The sequence below is a fragment of the Aulostomus chinensis genome, chromosome 3 (genome assembly GCF_037954235.1).
Source record: "Aulostomus chinensis isolate RoL2024-O1b breed Wild chromosome 3, RoL_Achi_v1.0, whole genome shotgun sequence".
NCBI lineage: Eukaryota > Metazoa > Chordata > Actinopteri > Syngnathiformes > Aulostomidae > Aulostomus > Aulostomus chinensis.
The window spans coordinates 547,535-564,192 of record NC_141322.1 but is presented as its reverse complement, the minus strand read 5'-3'; the positions used below and the strand labels follow the sequence as shown (position 1 = coordinate 564,192).

General features: G+C 45.4%; 1 protein-coding gene across 7 annotated transcripts in view; it reads left to right on the top strand.

Annotated features, from left to right (window-relative positions):
* The window catches only part of foxp1b (forkhead box P1b), a 163,207-nt gene that overhangs the window by 13,917 nt on the left and 132,632 nt on the right, over positions 1 to 16,658 (top strand). The window contains exon 3 of one of the 7 annotated variants that reach the window (XM_086197184.1): positions 6,288 to 6,404. The exons of the other annotated variants lie outside the window; for them this stretch is intronic. The gene's annotated coding sequence lies outside the window, so the exon portion shown is untranslated. The remainder of the gene's footprint in view (positions 1 to 6,287; positions 6,405 to 16,658) is intronic. 7 annotated transcript variants of the gene reach the window in all.

Genomic DNA, 16,658 nt, shown 5'->3' with positions numbered 1-16,658 from the left:
CGGCTGGCCTGGGAACGCCTCAGGATTCCCCCTGAAGAGCTGGTGGAAGTGGGGAGAGGACAGTCTGGGCTTCCTTGCTGAGGCTGCTGCACCCACGACCCGGACCAACCGGATAAGAGGAGGAGGAAGATGAGACCAAAAGTGACGTGTAGAACATCTTGTTCTCTGTACCTGTGGGGTCCAGCAGACCTTCCTAGAGCAGAGCAGAGCAGAGCACCGACACTCCTCATCCTCACATCAGCTTAACTTTGTAAAATCTCTGCGCTGTACATGACCTGTCAGATGCACCAGGCACACTTCTCAAGACACAATCTTCACCCAACACTCTTCCCCTCACACTCGTCACCACACACTCCTCACCACAGACTGGTTACCACAAATTCCTCCCCACACTCCTCACCACACACTCTTTTTACTACATGCTATTCACTAATAAGGGGCAGGATGTGAGTGTGCGTAGTTTTATAAATCAAGGAATTTTTGTGCGTGTGAAATTTCTGCCTTTCATCCATCGGCCATCTGCATTCAGCTCTCCTGAGACCAGTTTGGCCCCTGATGTCTTTGGGAAACCTCAACCCAGGCAAGTCTAATAGAAGAACTCAATCAGGTGGCTGCAGAGTTCATCGTAGAGGGCCAACGGAGCTGTGTTGGTACAGTCGTTGCCAAAGGGCTTCTCATAGGTGGCTCAAAGAGCTGCAGAAGATGGCGAAATCTCACTTTTGCTGCTCCAGGCAACGTCTTGTCCTCAGACACCATGAGCTTAGTCATTGTGGTTGTGATTCGTTTGGTTTGTTTCTGTCCCTTCCTCCTCCCGAAACACCCCATTTGCAGATGCTAAACTCAGTTGTTGCACTGCGATCGCATTCCAATCGAAAAATTATTTCAAACTTGCAGACGTTGTTGTTGCCTTGCTTTGAGGCTTCAGCTTCAAGCTTGCCCTGCTACCTTCCATACTAGCTGCTACCACTAGCCTACCTGCCATACTAGCTGCTCCCACTAGCCTACCTGCCATACTAGCTGCTCCCACTAGCCTACCTGCCATACTAGCTGCTCCCTCTAGCCTACCTGCCATACTAGCTGCTCCCACTAGCCTACCTGCCATACTAGCTGCTCCCTCTAGCCTACCTGCCATACTGGCTGCTCCCTCTAGCCTACCTGCCATACTAGCTGCTCCCACTAGCCTACCTGCCATACTGGCTGCTCCCTCTAGCCTACCTGCCATACTAGCTGCTCCCACTAGCCTACCTGCCATACTAGCTGCTCCCACTAGCCTACCTGCCATACTGGCTGCTCCCACTAGCCTACCTGCCATACTGGCTGCTCCCACTAGCCTACCTGCCATACTGGCTGCTCCCACTAGCCTACCTGCCATAAATAAATTCAGTAAAGTTACAGCATAGTTCCCCTCGATGGTGTGTGACAGTTAGAATTGATGCTTAGTAACTTAATCCCTTGCTGTTCTTCTGTACCTCCAGCCTCTAAAATTTGAGCATAGCCATATTTGTTTTGTGCATTAAAAAAAAATGCTGACGATGTCCTCCTGATTCCTTGTCACTTTAAAGTGGCTGATTAAACCTGACTCCAAATGAAAGACTGTAAATGTAACACATCTAACAGAACAGCCATAGCGACATTAACAGTTTTATAATAAAAACAAGTCTTTTGCATGTCTATCAGTAATGGTCCCCAGTAACCAGACCAGTTCCAGACTTGGACCACTTACGTTGTAGCTTTTTTTGTATTTGTATGGTGGCGTTTTTCTTCACCGCAAACTCAACTTCTCTGTCTGCCATGCTCGCTACCTGTCACAGGTGTAGCCCCTCCCACCCTTTACTTGATTTGATGATAAATCAGCGATCTCCATCTGAGAGAAGAGCCGATTATTCAACGCCAGTGTTTAATACACATGAGAAATTATTTTTGTGGGTATCGATCTGGGATGAGAATAGAGCTGCAACAATTAAGTGATCTAAAGACAATGAAATGCCAACGGTAATCTGTGAATCATTTCAGCCTTCAGACTCTTGAAAATGAGCACTGGAAAAAAACAGTCTTTGGGTTTCACAGTGTATGAACGAAAGCTTTGGGCTTTGGGAAATTGTGAGGAGCATTTTTAAAATTTGTTTGAGATTTTTGAGACTTTGTGCTTCAGTGAATAAAGGTGAACTGTTCCAAAGAAGAGACCAAACTCAGTAGAGTTGAAAGGATGGGATTTAGAAACCCTGCATTCTGGCCAGCAGCAGTCCAGCTAAATACATCTGGATCACCAGGATTCGAATCCAGATCAAGGAATCAAGGAATTAACCAGCTCTGCTTCCTGGACTGATTACTTGGTGCTCAAAATGTAGTTTGTGGAGGTTTATTGTTTAATTTATATTTTTAACTCCACTTAAGAAAATAAGTGACGAACAAAAGAGTTAAAAGAGAATATTTGAAGTAAAGAATTCATCAGCAGCACAAGGAATCAAAGATACAAACACACAAGATGTGAATGGTTTAATACAGATGTGGCGTCATGGCCTCATACTTGGCTTTCTTCTGATGGGGGCGGAAACTTGTTTTGTGTTATTGTGGTTTATGTATTTATGTAAATGACTGTGCAACTGGTCTAAAAGAGACCCAGATAGAGACAGAAGGAGAGCGACAAGATGGGCGTGAGAGGGAAACAAAACAGGAACTGAGACTTGGTTACTTATTTTGGTTAAGTACGAGAGTACAAATTCCAGAGAAAAGTTGTTCTGTACTTTGACAGTAATTTAATAATTCATCTTGAAACCGGTAGTTGTCTGAGTAACCTGTAGCAGCAGTGGCCGATGTGGAGGTCAATCATTTATTCATTCGCTCATGACCGCTGTGAAAAAGATGCATTTTCATAAATCATGAATTCTGAAAGTAGTTAAAGTTTTAAGTAATAAAGCTGAAGCTTATTAATATTCTTCAGACAACATGAGTGACTGGATGTGCTGGACTGGTGTCTGGTCAGACCAGTTGCACCCGCCCCCCATCTGTTCTTCCAGCTCGCCACCATTTACTTTTTTCTGATTACAGCATTTGTTGAAAATTTAATACGGCTGTTGTAAACACTGTAAATATTATGTGGCTGTGAGTTATTGGATATTTTTGCAGGAGCCTTGTGTTGTTGTGTATACGCTGCACATGATGTACACACTTTCAATGTGTTGACCAATCAATGCCTCACACTGGAAACAACTCCCAGTGAGAAATGAGTAGATCAATCTTTCACACTACTGCGGGGAGTTGAGTACCACTGTACGCAGTGATGGAAGGGCTCATTTGAAGTATTTTAATCACCGCGGCCAGCCCTCCTGCAGTGCCATCCTTCTGCAAATGCCCCATAAAATGAATCTATGAGCAGAGTCTTTCTAGAGCATAATGGCTACATTAGAGCGCAGGATGGATCACAGATGAAAACTCTGGACCTCCATCCACTCCTCTGCTCTCTTAGTCACTCAGATCTCTTTTATCAATAGTGACCCAGAAGAGAAGACCTCGCCCTGCACAATGAAGTGTTCACAAATATGGTGTAAAAACAGCAGTTGGATGGGAGAAGAACTGGTGGGGGGGTTGAAGTTTTTTTTTAAACCAGTCCTCCTTCATTGAGCCTCCGATCAGCTTCCCGCTGACAGCTCTTCTTCCACCAGTGACATCATGCCATCATCCTCCTCATCCTCTGCAGGGCCAGACAGCCAATCTGTAAAGGCAGGGAGACAGTCTGTAATTGCTTGAGTGATGATACACTGTACTCACAGTGGTCTCATTCCTTGTCCAGTACTTGACTCATTAGGAGCGTTAAAATTGACAAAAATAAAATTGAAATATTCTGTCTTAGTATTAAAAAATATTCAAATATATTCTAATTTGTCATGTATTCATAATTTAAAATAATTTTCATTTAAAAACCATTTAACCACAGACTTTTTTCTCTCTCTGTCCACAAGAGCACTCTGCAAACCGGGACATAGAGAGACAAACCGGTGCTGACCAAAACTTACCTCCAACCAGGATTTTTTGATCATCCGGAGTGCAAATCCCTCCCTCTCCAGTCCAGTCTGGTTCTGAAGTCTCCCTCTCTGCCTTCATTACGGATACGTCCAGTACTTTTCCACTCCATTTTTCTCCTTTGCGCTTGACAGCTGGTTCTCTCAGCTAAAAACGGGATATGCGTGGCAGCCTGGCATTCACATACCTGCCTCATACTGCGTGTGATGACAATGTAATACATCTAAGGACTTCTTGTTTGGAAGAATCTGACTTGGAAAACATGTCACTCCTTAAACTGACGGCAGTGACCACGTTATCATGCTGTCTGAATGCCACAATAATGCCAGTTTTTGAGCTTATTGTGAAAATGACCATATTCTGAGCGAGCGGTCATTTGCCACACAAATTCTAACTAACCCTACTGGTGGAACCAAAGCTTGCCGCTGGTGTTTGCCTCCTGTCTGATCGAAGGGTTACAATCTGAGACTTCATAGTTTTAGGTTTTCCCTTTCTGGAGTGCCGTTAAGTTTTTCTCTGCATTTGCAACGTTCAAGTACTTTAGTTAGTACTAGTAATCATTGCTATTATATTTGTTGGGCTTGAGTTTATAATTTTATTTTATTTACCCTTTGCATCTTTTGTTTCGGGGCGGCCCGGTGGAGCAGTGGTCCTCACTGTGGCCCCCATCAAGAAGGTTGTGGGTGGAGCAGTGGTCCTCACTGTGGCCCCCCAGCAAGAAGGTTGTGGGTGGAGCCCCAGCTGCAGCACGGGGTCTTTCTGGGTGAGTCTCCATGTTCTCCCTGTTCCTGCTGGGTTCTCTCTGGTACTCCAGCTTCCACCACAGTCCAAAGACATCAAGAGGGGACCAGGTTAATCCAGACTCTAAATTGGCTGGGAGAGCCAATGGTTGTCTGTCTCTATGTGTTGGCCCTGCCATGGACTGGTGACCTGTCCAGGGGGAAGGCTGCTGGGATAGGCTCCACCCCCACCACCCTCAACAGGAGAAGAGGGAGAAGATGCAGGGATGTTTTGTTTTGTTTGTACTTCTGGACAGTACATTGCTCCAACACTAATAAACATGCTGCATTTGCAGAAAGCAACTATGTGCCTACTCCCATGTTGATATGATTAATTTAGAAAATGAAAAGCATCATTTTATGGTAGATTTAGAGCAGATAAAAAATATGATTAATTGTGAGTTAACTATGGACAACCCTGTGATAATCAGATTAATTTTTTTAATCGACTGACATGTCTAGTAATTCCATTATTGGTGGTTATTACATGATAGGGTGCTGCAGTGCTTATTGAAGCATAATTTTTTTCTTTAAAAAAATCTCATAACGTGGCATATGAATACAACAATTCAAACTTCAGTCAAACATAGAACTGATAAGTTAATAAACATATCACTGGCTGATGTTTATAACACTTCAACAACTTAACCTGGTTTATGTGCCTCTGATGGCTCCACGGAGTGGATGGCAGGTGGTATTTCTAGTTTCTGGCTGTTCAGTTCAGGTGCTGTGATGACACCAAAACACATTTTGACCAAATTCCACAGTACTCTGTCTTCTGCAGTTTTTACTGTCCAAACTGGTGGCTTGGCGGAGGGATTAGTGGCTGATGAGTGGAGCTTCTGCTGGTACTGGTGATGTCACTTGGCATGAGGTTCCAGGGGTTCCTTGCCTTTATGCTATGGGAGTGAAAAGAGATATTTTCTCCCTCCACTTGTGCAAATGTAAATGATTTGCATGGATTTTGTCCCTGCTGATTGAGGCTGTTTGGACTGTTCAGCTTTGGAATCTTGCCAATTGAATTTTCTGTCTTCTAACACGCTGGGAGAAAGGGGAATATGGTTCTCACTGGGCCTGAGGCTTGATCCCCTTCTTTCCTCCCCCCAATCCTTTCACATCACTCTGACAATTAATGAGCTCAACCATCCCCAAATGACACACGTAATTAAAGAGTTGGCATTATAATTACAATGTGTTTATTGTCTGTTTATGCGTAACACACGAGGAGATTTCTTTGGTGTAAATGGATTGAGGGCTGTGTACTGATGTACTTGGTGCTAAATGCGATTCCATCTTGTTAACATCTCCATACTTCCTTTATCAGCCCTTTGACAGTTGCTCTGTCTGTGGCTTAGACAAAGCAGTGGTGGCTGGCAGCACGAACTGGCAGCAAATCCCCAAAATATTCAGTCATGGGCTTTTAACAGGCACAACGCTAAATGCATGTTAAGTAAATGATGCAGTTTATTCTCTACTCCTCATTGCCAGATTTTGCTGCCACGGGACTTCGTCCAGCTTTAAATAAGTGCCACCCAGATGGCGTTCACATGATGCCCACTTGGTTACAAAATGGTCCTGGGGAATAACAACCTCCACAACCAGAGGGTAAACCACTGCTCTGCCTGTTGCTCTCAACACTCACACACATGCGCACACACGCATGCATGCGCATCTGTACATCAGGTAATGTTGCTGAATTCCGGGCCGGATGTATCTCAGGGGTCCTCGATGAGCCCCGTTAATGAGGACACTGAGAGAGCGAAGGCTGGTGAGAGCTGTTCCCCTCCTCCTCACCTCTACAGACTTAGGGGCAATGTGAACCCGATTGCGTAACACATAGAAATACACAAACTAGGCCCCTAGAAAAATGAATAATACCACAAACAACGAAGAGTGTATGAAAATGTGTTGAGATGAGCTCTTTTTGGGACACGAATTTCACTCAGAGATGCTCAAATTAGATATTTGATCACTAACATCTGCCCCCCAACACGCACACAGCATGTTGAAATGCACGTAGTATTTGTTGTGACATGTAATAGATCCAAAGTGGGAAGTGTGTTTGTTGCTGTGCGTACATCAAGACGCCAGATGTGGCGGGGGGGGGGGGGGCTGTCTGCAGGCCAAAGGTTAAACTGCATAACTGCAGCAACTACACAATGAGCAGAGAGACGTGTTGTAGCCAGCAGTATTTTTAACTTCTGGTCGTCTTCTGCTGATGCTGTTTTGAACCTGACTGAAAATTAGATTTGTTTCATGACAGATAATTTCTTCTTCTGGATCTCTGCTTTGTCACTGAATGAGAAATGAAATGTGAGCAGCTCGCACCATTGTTTGGCTTTTTCTCCCTGTCACCTTGTAATTGTTTCTGTGTCATAAGCAGCTATTAGGATTGCTGCAAAATGGTCATGCTTTGAGAGACTCATCTCTTCCAGAGAATGGCTCTCTATCACACTCTCACATTCTTTTAAAAGGGAAAGGAAGATGAATTTTGTCCATAAAGGCTGTAGCACAAGGGCTTTTTATCCTAAATGGCTGGGGGATTGTTATCTGTGGGAAGTGTGTCCTGCCTCCGTCGTGTTCAATCAAGTGTCCACTTAGCTGTGACTGGGAGTAATTGTTCCCGAGTGGGCCACACACTGACCTGTTAATGTCTGCGTTGACCCTCTAACCTTGTCAGCACGTCTTGGGGAGGAGTTTAAATCATGTAGATCTTCACCGTGTCTTTACACCGCTGGGTCAAGTGTCCATCGGCCCTGAAAGACCACTCTCTTGTAATTGTCCCCAGCATCATGGGTCAGTTAGGGGTGCTCCCAAAGACCAGCTCTTATTAGATGAGCTACTGGGAGTGGTGTGACTTCATGGGTCAAGCCATTGATCCGATTCAGCACCAGTGTCCCTCCGCTGGTCCGTCTGATAACTGGTTTGCCTCTGGGTGAAGGACATGATAGAGACGTAGCTTACCAGTCTCGCTTTTCCTTCATTTGGACCATTACACAAGTTCCCCTTTCTAATTGGAAGAAGAAAACACAAACAAATGTGGTGCTACTCACCCCTGGGCTGTGACGGACGGCTGGACCGCTCACCTAACATTGCAAAGGAGAGCATGCTGGTGAGGGGACGGATTTTGCTTTTGAGACAATTATGGCTCCCTGGGTCAGCACAAATAATTGCTGCTGTCACTGACTCACGAGGAAACACAAGCTAACGGGAGGGATGAGACATGGTCAAATTCAGATGTGCAGCCTCACAGATTTATTTAGTGTAACATTTTCAAACCTTTGGTACCAAACTGGAGGTAACTCCTCTGAGTCTCAACAAGGACAGACAGCTTCAACCACCTGTTTAGTTTTCTTGGAAACTTTTAAATTAGCACGTGTGCCATGAAGCGTCTGGATGTGAAGTTTCTTTGGGAATTGACATTATTTGTAATTTGAGTAAACTGGGGGATTACCACCACATGTGTCCTGAGGAGGAGTGAGTTTTGTGTTGTGCAGCTGGCATGCAAGAGACCAAACTGTGAGACGCATCGATTTTAGAGATTGAGCATTTTGCTGAACGTAGCGGTCAGAGCATGCAACATCTTGAACACATAAAGGGAAACATAGCTGTGCTTAATAAAAACATCTCGAAGGCCAAAACCACACGCTGTGATGTTAATTTTCCTGTGGAAGTGTGCGTTGTTTGCTATTAATCAGGTGTGATAATTAGTCAGGTGACCTGACTGTCTCAGGTTCAGAGACACTGCTTTGGCGGTTGGACTCCCCAAGTGGGTCCTTGTGCAGTCATGTTAGGATGATTGACAGGAAGTCTGAGCAAATAGTGTTTGATGACATGGTGAGATGTCATAGTGCCTGTTGGCTGGTGATTCCACACATTCCTGTTCAGCAAACATCGATGTGTTTGACGGGACCCAGGCATCCTCATGTGGTCTTTGTGCCAAGGAGCAGCAGCACCTGACTGAACCAGTCACCTGACTGTTGTACCCTCCACGATCACGACAGCAGTCGTCTGTCCTTCCTGCAACCTGGTGCTTCAGTAAGGTCTCGAGGGATTTTTTTTCAGGTTTGGTTCAAATTTTCTCTTTGCTTGGGATGACCTAATATGATTTGGTTTGCCAGAGATCAAGGTCACGACACCACAAAACAGGTTTTTGGCTGGAACAACTGCATTTTCATACAAACATCTTAACGCCGTGACGTGATGATGCTTGTATGAGTTCGCCATAAAAGACATTTAAATTTTTCTTTGAGTTCCTTTCAAATCTGTGCTATGTACTGGACGTCGCATGAGTCTGACCCAATACGGTGGTCAAGTTCAACTGAAATGGATGGCAGAGGCACACAGCTGTCAGAAAGTAGTTCCAGTCACATTCTAATGTATTAGGTGTGCCTAGATGATATATCAGCTGTGTGATATAACATTTGACACCTTGAATCTTGTTCAGGTAAGTCTCAAAACTTTTAAGTCTCAGTTTGTTGTTCTACACTTCATCAGGACTTGGAGGACTGAGCAGCACAACTGTATACCTGTAGTGAGCACAGGCTTTCAATAAAAACACATTTTGCTGTTGTTTTTATGAGGCTGCACATAAATCCCACCTTTGGAATCTTGTGTTGTCAGTGGTATGTGACAGAGATGGCGGCGAGCTGGGCTCTAGCCACTGAGTCATGCCTGTTGTTGGTCTCCAAGTAGGAGAGGAGACCTTTAAAAGCAAGTTCTGTTTTGAGGGACTCGTTGCTACTATGGTGCAGCCATAAATCTACATGGGGAAGTTGTCTGTTGGGATCAACATATTTTTGGGAGTAATGATAGGCATGCAAGCGAGTAATCAGAAGCCTCTTATCTGGAGCTGATGGCAGGCCCAGGAATGTGGACGAGCTGTGGAAACAAGGGCTGCACTAATGGGGTGAGTTGAATTCCATCCTGGTGAATTATGAGGAGCTGGGACATGGGGGCCTGGGCTTGTTGTGTCTGGTTGGACGAGCCTGCTACACACTGAGGCAGAGTCATAGATTTGTTTTTGACACAGTTCGTCATACAGCAGGCCAATTAAACGAGGCCTGAATTTCATTTCTGTGCTGCTGGAGACTCATGAAGTGGTACATACATATATCATGGCTGACCACAGCCACACATGCAACCCGTGTCACTGCTTTGAGCAAACCAGAAGCCGTGCACGCTGCTGCCGCCTCATTTGCATGATCTCAACTGTATCTGGGAGTCATTAGCATCTTTCCACTTGTTTGTCTGGCTACAGATGAATGCTTTGGAGCTTAACTGGCTTTCTGAATAAACAAAACATACAGCTTGTTTCTGATGTATCTGTAGTGGTACGAGTCTTTATGTAAAATCCTTGTAGTATCTTAAATATTGGGTTTACTGGAAGAAACCATTGCAGTACTTGTTTCTGGCATTACTGTGACTGCAGTCTCCAGTGTACTGTATTCAGAATTTTGTTGTACACCTTTGGGAAAAATATCTTCTCGAACTGCCTTTACAAAAACTCCAGCAAGTTGCCATATGAGCACTAACGCGACAGCGCCGTCCCTGCTTCTTCCAGCCCATCGAGCATCACTCCTCCCTCCGCTTTGCTCTCATTTTAGACATCCTTCATATTTCCTCAATCGTGGTTTTCTCATCCAATATAAACGAGGGCAAACTCACAGAGTTTATTTTAACTTAATGTTAAAGGAATGTTTCACCCAAAACTGAGCCCTTGTCACTACCTTCCAGCTCCCAGCCATGAGGCCATTTTTGTAGTCTCTCCGTTCACCAAAGCCTCCAGCTTACCGTGTTGATGCCATATTTGTAGTAACAATTTTCAATAGAATGAATACGGAAAATTTCTTTTGCCTCAGAGGCGTTCTGGGGAAAATTTGTATTCATCTGAAAGTATCTTCTGTTGTTCCCAGGACACATTGGGCTGGAGTCGTGACTTAACCCATGCTGAATATTTTAATGTGTGAATTAAAAGAGTGAACGTACGGGACTGTGAAATGTCGTTTTGTTAAGGTGAGAAATGAACCACAGAAACTAGTCATATGACACAAACCCTTTTGATGCGTAAATGTGTCTCAACTGGATTGACGTGTAGGCTGGTCGACACCAACAGGAATCTGTGTGTCATAATCACGAAAGACTTGTGGCTGAGAATGCTCACGTTTACTTTTGCCAATACTTATGTCATTTCTGTACATGTGGGCTTCGAGGGCCAACACAGGGGCTTTCCCCACCTTTTCACTTCCTGTTTATAATTGTCGTATCTTTCCCCGTCCTTCCTTCCTTCTCATTTTCTCTCTCTCTTTTGGTCCCTCTGACACCCTGTGGCCCTGCCCTCAAGACTGTGAGCTGATTTCTGATTGGAGAATTGGAGGGCCAGGCAGTGGTGCACCAGTGACCCGAGTGTGTGGCCGTCCTCCCTCGACAGCTCTCTCTTTTCATAGGTAATGAGCACATGGACGGAACTGGTCCACCTGCCGCCGGAGCAGCTATTCTGCCATGTTGTCACCAAAGGCAGTGGGCTGACGTGGGCGTATGGGGCCTCAACAGGACGCTGGCCTGAGAGCCCGTGGGCTCGTTCTGCCTGTTGAGTCAGAGGGGCGCCAGTCACCCCCTTGTCTTTTTTCTCTGGTGATGTACTTCACAGGATACACAAAATAAAATCAACGTCACAGAGTAACTCCACCTGGGATCCTTTACATTTGCAACAACATTGTGGTGTTGTTCATAGTATTTCAACATTGAGGGTGGTTAATAATTAGTGGAATATGAATTTCCTTGATGTAAATATAATCCAGTGCTAACATGTGGTGGTGGTGTTTAATTGGTGTGCTCTTATATTGGAAGGTTGCCGTGATGAAGGAAGTGCTGTGAGCTCGCGGCTGGTGTGACTCAAATAACCGAAATATGCAGAAAGACGGGAGATAATGAAAACCAGTTTGACAGCTGGAGGCGTGGTCAGCTCACAGGGCAGTGACCTATGAGAGAAAGGACAGTTCAGGGTTGACTTACGCAGGAAGGCGTTACTATCAGTGACATGGCTTCAATAGTAGTAACCTTGACAGAACTTCTATTGATTCTGCAAACTTAAATAATGCACTCTAATTTTTAGTTAATAATAAATAATCAGTAATATTGATTTGAATAGATCTTGAATTCATAGAGGTAAAACAAAAACGTTATGATATGAGCGTTTGAATGGGTCAGCTCCGACTCCTGCTTATTCATCCTTCCAGCTGTGAGGTACTTCGGCTTTTCTCAGAGATGTTGGACTGTGGGATATTTACACTCAGTTAGAACCCAGCAAGTTGTGAAGATCCTGCCTGAAATCATTTTGATATCCTATCGCTCTCCTCGCCACCTCTGTTGTGCTTTCAATCGCAATATGAATATGTGTGTGCAACAAATTTACATTCGCTAAAACCAATTGTGCCTGGCATTAGTACCCTGCTTTATTCAAAATTCAGACACTTTAAATTATGTTTAAAGATCCATATGTTCTGCATGATCTGGCAGAGACCCAGATTGGCTCCCGTGATGCCATCGATCAAAATATAGAATAACACTCGTCTGATTCTTCTCATTTGTCACCTGTTATTAAAAATCTAGATCTTCAAATGTTGAACTTACATATAGTATCAGCTGTGATGTTTGAAACAATAATGAAAATAATGATTATAATAGTGATAATGATAATAAAGTAATGGTAATAATAATGAAGATGTTATAATAATAATGGTAATAATTATGATGGTATGAATGATGATGATAATGATAATAATGGTGATGATGACGATAATGATAGTAACAGTAAAGATGATGATAATAAAACTGATGATAACAAGAACAATAATAATCATAATTTCATCAACACCGTCATCATTGCACACCAATGTGTGAAGAAACGAGTAAAGAACAAGGGCAGTTGTGCGCTCTACCTGTGTGCCTGGACATTCACCTCTACCTGACCTGGAACCTGAGTCCTAGAACACGTTCTGCGCTCTTGTCTGCCTTCAGGCTGCCATGCTGCCATGCTGCCCCCCGATCACAAGAGAATGTGACATTTTTGCAGAGGTAATGGAATCTGTGTGCAATTAAATCTCTGACTGTGAAGAGGAGCCCATCTCCTCCCTCTGTCCCCATCCCCTGCCCCCTCAGCATGGGAAGGGGGTTAGGCTGGGGGTGGGGCCGGGGCCTGATGATGAATCTATCCCAGCAGGCCTTTTGTTGCACTCTTTCATAGTAACCCTGTAAGACATGCTTTTTCCCAGTTAATTCCTGAGAACATGCATCGAGTTTCTCCAAATTTTTTTTGTGAAGCATCCAACTACGTGACAACTGCTATGTAGGTTGCTGTAGGGATGGCTGCTCTAGCAGTGGCTACTCTAGCGATGGCTGCTGTAGCATATCTACGGTGGCGGTAGCTGCTGTAGCGACGGCTGTTGTAGCAACGGCTGTGGAGGCGGTAGCTGCAGGCGCGACAGCTGCGGTGGCAGTAGCTGCAGTAGTGATGGCTGCTGTGGGGTCTTCTGTTGTAGCAACAGCTGCTGTGGGGTTGGCTTTTTTAGGGTTGGCGGTTGTAGTCTTGGCTGTTGTAATGATGGCTGTTGTAGTCTTGGCTGTTGTAGTGATGGCTGCTGTAGGGTTGGCTGTTGTAGTGATGGCTGTTGTAGGGTTGGCTGTTGTAGTGATGGCTGCTGTAGGGTTGGCTGTTGTAGTGATGGCTGTTGTAGGGTTGGCTGTTGTAGTGATGGCTGTTGTAGTCTTGGCTGTTGTAGTGATGGCTGTTGTAGGGTTGGCTGTTGTAGCAGTGGCTGCTGTAGGGTTGGCTGCTGTACTGACGGCTAGTGACGGCTGCGGCGGCAGTAGCTGCAGTAGTGATGGCTTCTGTAGGGTTGCTGCGGAGGCGGTAGCTGCTGTAGGGTTGGCTGTTGTAGTGATGGCTGTTGTAGGGTTGGCTGTTGTAGTGATGGCTGTTGTAGTCTTGGCTGTTGTAGTGATGGCTGTTGTAGGGTTGGCTGTTGTAGCAGTGGCTGCTGTAGGGTTGGCTGCTGTACTGACGGCTAGTGACGGCTGCGGCGGCAGTAGCTGCAGTAGTGATGGCTTCTGTAGGGTGGCTGCGGAGGCGGTAGCTGCTGTAGGGTTGGCTGCAGTACCAATGGCTGCGTAGGCCGTAGCTGCAGCAGTGATGGCTGCTGTAATGGTGGTGGCTGTTTGCTTGTCCAGCTCGGTTCCCAGAGGATGGTGGTGGTGGTGGTGGTGGTGGTGGTGGTGGGGGCGGGGGGCACGCACTGACAGGGACTCATGCATGACTGAGAGCAGCTTCATATCTCCTCCCGGGCTGCTGCCCTGCCACTATGCTTAACGCCTCATTTGTGGGCTTTGTGGCCAATGGCTTGAGTCTGTGATCTGTTGCCATAAAAGGCAGCTTCTCCTCCTTGCTGATGGGGCACTTGCTCGTGGGTAATACAGACCTCCCCTATAGGCAGACATGTACTTAATGGAAATGCGTATCCCATCAGGAGAGCTCATAAACATTAAAACCGCTGCTGCTGTTGTACTTGGTGGAGCTGTTGGGAAGGACAGAGCCACGCCGTGCAAGCATTTCCTGTGACCTGAAGAGGGAGTGGTCCACGCCATGCAGGATATCCAGGTCAAGGTTTGGTGATGTCTGATGTTGTTCACACCCGCCTGCGTTTATCTCAAAGGCACAGCCCACAGCAGCTCGGCCTCTGAGTATATTATTCAGTATCAGTGTGAATTGGTGATGCTTGTCCCTCTTCAGAAACACAAAAAAATGTGTTTTGTTTTTCACACCCTGTGCTGACTCTTTTTCTGTCACTTTTGGCTCTTTTTCATGTTCAGCTTCCCTTCCAATGTATTTTGTCATGATGTATTATTAATATCAATGTTGGTTGAAGGGAGTGTTGTCTCAGAAAACAGGAGAATCACTGTTTTTCCTCCTTTTTCTGCTGCCAAGGGTTAATTTGAACCAACAATCAAATGAACCTCCCTGTTTCTTTGCTAAACCACAGGTCATGTTGCAAACTGCCGGGTCTCCGTTGAATTCACTGACATCCTGCTAAACTAATACAGCACTGTTTCTCTCGGCTGTCTCTGTTTTCCTCCTCCGCCGGAGACGGCTTTGCTTCACTGTGCTACGAACGGAAAAACTGCTCGGGGAAGGAGAGAAATAGAGGCGTACTCCATTAGTGTCATTCGAATGGCGTATTAGATTGGTCTGACAGATAGATGTGGAAAATTGTTTTAATTGTATAATTATCTGTGGTTAGCCACTTGTGCAGAAAAGTGCGGTGATGTGGGTGAAGGCCAGGGAAGAGCACATTTGGCCTTCACATGTTTTTTTTTTTGTGCCTTTGCTCAGGAAATGGACAACAATTGGGGGTCCTGAGGATAAAACATAAACATGCGCACGCTGGCCCTGGGCGTCTCAGACAGGCGCTGAGACGCTGCCCTTTCACTAATATGTGTGGCCAGCGAGCCCCCGTCCTCCTGTCACCAAGATGGTCTGATGTAACACAAAGGCAGAGCAGCGTTTCCGCAGCGACTCGCTTCATCACGCAGCAAATATGACACCAAATCTTTTTTCTTTCACTTCCTGTGTAGTTTTTCTTGAACACATTCCCACAAATGAGTTTGCATTCAAAAATAATGATATATTTCCCCGCCTCTTGCCCAGTGTCAGCTGGGATAGGCTCCAGCCCCCTGCGACCCTTAACAGATAAGCGGTATAGAAAATGGATGGATGGATAAATTTCATTTCTTCCTGCTACAAACAGCACCGAGTTGTTTTTCTGAAACAACCTTTGTGTCTTAATTCAGCTCTTAAATTGTTCATCCTCTGTGCTCACTGTCTTTATGATTCATGATGTAAATAGATGCAGCTCCTTTGCTCACAAATGTCATTGTTGAACAGGATCGTTTGGGTGCTAATGTCACCCTCCTCCCCCGTTCCTCATGATGAGGAAACAAAGCAAATACATGAAAACATCAGCTATTCAAATTCACAATGGCAACGTGTTTTTCAGTATGTCAAAATGTGAATATCATATATACTTACTTTTAATACAGATAAAATCAGCTTTGATAAACATTGTTCATTTGCTGTCACAGGAGCTACAGTAGCCTGTTTAGAGTGACATATTCTCCTTTCATGAATTCCAGATTAATGTTAAACTGTTCCTATATTTGACATTTTATTTATTTGGTTGATTGAAAAATGGACACCATCCCCCTGCTGCGCTGCAGTTATAAATGTTCCATTGAGATTTTTTTGCAGTTTTTAATCACACAAGCTAAAGAGCACATTCTCCTCCTGACGGGTCTGTTACTCCATGATTTTTCAAGTCTGGCGTTCCGAGTGTTACTCCGGCTGTGCACGGACGCGCTGCATGCAGCTGCTGCCGGCAGCAAAAGCTGGCAGAAGCTGAAGCAGGACCACAGTCAGGTTTGGGCTCTACCCCCATTACCCCCTCTGCGTTCTTGTTATCTCCGTTACAGCTAAACCAACCAGGCTCAGAGGAGTTGGAGCAGTCGATGTTTGCTCCCTGGGTCGGTGAGGGGAGGGTTTGTGGATGGAGAGCTTGTTGCCGGGGCCATGCTCCGCTGCATCTGCGGTGATAATGCTCAGGGGATTAGCAGGTAACAAGGCAGCAGGTCTCCTCTGAGGCACGTGGCCTCTATGTCTCTCACAGCACTTCATAAAGGGAGGAGGAACACCACCAAACGGTGATTTCCCAGCCACACTGGGATCCTCCTCCTGAATAATGTGGTAACGAAAGGTGACAGGAAGGACTCAGGGTCTGGACCGAAGCCGGGGCAGCTGGTCAGAGCAGG